This window comes from Salvia hispanica, chromosome 2 (assembly GCF_023119035.1).
Source record: "Salvia hispanica cultivar TCC Black 2014 chromosome 2, UniMelb_Shisp_WGS_1.0, whole genome shotgun sequence".
In the NCBI taxonomy this organism is placed as follows: Eukaryota; Viridiplantae; Streptophyta; class Magnoliopsida; order Lamiales; family Lamiaceae; genus Salvia; species Salvia hispanica.
This window is the reverse complement of record NC_062966.1, coordinates 9,741,764-9,743,662: the sequence shown is the minus strand read 5'-3', so window position 1 is coordinate 9,743,662 and position 1,899 is coordinate 9,741,764. Positions and strand designations below refer to the sequence as shown.

Below are 1,899 nucleotides of genomic sequence, written 5' to 3'. Positions count from 1 at the left end.
ATTTGCTTGAAACAAAAACCTGATAAGACTCATCGTCCCTTTCAATAAAATTTCATATTTTCATACTGGACCCGTTCATTTGACCGTCGATCCCTACAACTTTCTCTTTTTAAACCTCTTGAACATCTCAAATTGCTTTTAAAAGAAAGAACAAATTACCTTTTTCTCGTTGAGCGCGATTGGTGGGAATGCTGAGAGTTCGATAACTAATTAGATAGTCTAGTGGAACAAGTCTGACTGGTAACTGAAAGAGACTCTTGGGTTCAGAGCATCAAAGAAACTGCTTTGATACCACTCTGTCACGACCGCACTTTGCTAGGGATAGCAAAGCCGGGAAACCGTGACTAGGGGTGGGAGATAAGAAGAGGGGAACAGAAAGGGGGTAAACAATATCTGAATATCCACTCAGAAATAAAGAGGGAAACAACTTCAAATTAACTTTTAATCACAAGAACTCGAATGGGGATCTTACTCTTCAATAAATATTTATCAGAGTATAGAAGAACAATACGCAGCGGAATGAACACGGTCACATGTATGGAGACATGCACCTCTGAGAGCCTCTACTTAAAATATAAAGAAAATCATAAACTCTGCTCAGCATTCTCCACCGTCACTGCTCAACCTGCACATTTAGAAATATATGCAGGGCTGAGTATAAAAATACTCAGTGAACACATTGCCGAAATATACATACATAAAATAAAAATATTGTCATGCCATCACGGTAACACTCAAGGGTTTTCTCTTAAAAGGCCGAGCTTACTAAATTCTTTGTGAGCTAAAGTTCGACTGATCAGTCTAAGTTCTTTCTTTCTTTTGCCATATCTGAACACCAAGTGCCGTGGAGATGGTGCTCTCCCACGGTCACCTACATCTTTCTCCAGCCGGGGAGGTGGCCACCTCCCACGGCCTCCATAACTTTATTTGTGACCCGTGGAAGGTGGCCACCTTCCACGGCCACTTGTGTACACTAATCCGAGTAGGGACACCACCCTCACTTGGACCCGAATTCGATTCTTACGTTCCAACCAAACAGATAGGCATAAAACATATCATTTATGGCAAGACAACATCATTTACATAAACAACAAACATAGATTCACATTTTCATATTTTCATCCACATTAGTATGTAGGATAGAAAAGTTCACCTCGTACGCTTAAATTGCCTAACTTGAGATTTCTTACTCCAACCTCAGCTTGCTTGCAGAGATAGCCTTTTCGCAAACAATATAATATGCTAAATCAGCCTCTAGAATCAAGTAACTAAAAAAAATGCATGCATTCTACGTGGCTGTTAACTTTATCTTTCGCTCCTTAATCAATTATTCGGAAAGAAAAATTGGGTTGTCGTGATTTTAAAACGTCGTTTTAAACTCCTTTTCAAAATTTTGGCGGCCGCCCAGCCATTGGCGCTCTCCGAAATTCTTGGGTTAAAACTCCAGCCCAAACATTAATTGAATTGCAAGTTCAAAGTAATTATTTAACCCACCCTTATTCCTCCAATTACTTTAGGGAAACCCAAAATAAAGAAAGGCCCAAAACTAGACTCTCTTCTCCACTATCGGTACACCTCTACCCCTCATTCATTTTTTTTCCAAATTGAGAAAATCCCCAAATTGAGAAATCCCTTCATCCATAGTCCGAGAACGCCGTCGCACCACCACCAGTCGACTGCACAGCGCCGCTGCTGTCACTGTTCCGAGCAGCCGACGCCATCGTACGCCGTGGAATCACCGTGGCAGCGCCGCGACAGGCGCCTCGCCGTCGCCGCTGCTGCCATTCCGCCATCGCCGCTGCTGCCATTCCGCCATCGCCGCTGACCAGTTCGAGGAGCAGTTCATCGATCCTCTCCAATCTCCGTCAACGGCTGTTCGGCAGAGACCCGATTCACCCC

At 43.3% G+C, this 1,899-nt stretch overlaps 1 long non-coding RNA gene across 2 annotated transcripts in view; it reads right to left on the bottom strand.

Moving 5' to 3' along the window:
• Window positions 1–474: 474 nt before the first annotated feature.
• Window positions 475–1,899, bottom strand: part of LOC125208213 — a 5,506-nt gene continuing 4,081 nt past the window's right edge. Inside the window, exons 2-3 of one of the 2 annotated variants that reach the window (XR_007174071.1) lie at window positions 1,154–1,219; window positions 475–625 (exon numbers count right to left, since the gene is read on the bottom strand). This is a non-coding gene — a long non-coding RNA (uncharacterized LOC125208213). Of the gene's footprint in view, window positions 626–766; window positions 1,010–1,153; window positions 1,220–1,899 lie in introns of those variants that run through there. The other variant, XR_007174070.1, reaches the window with a different exon arrangement.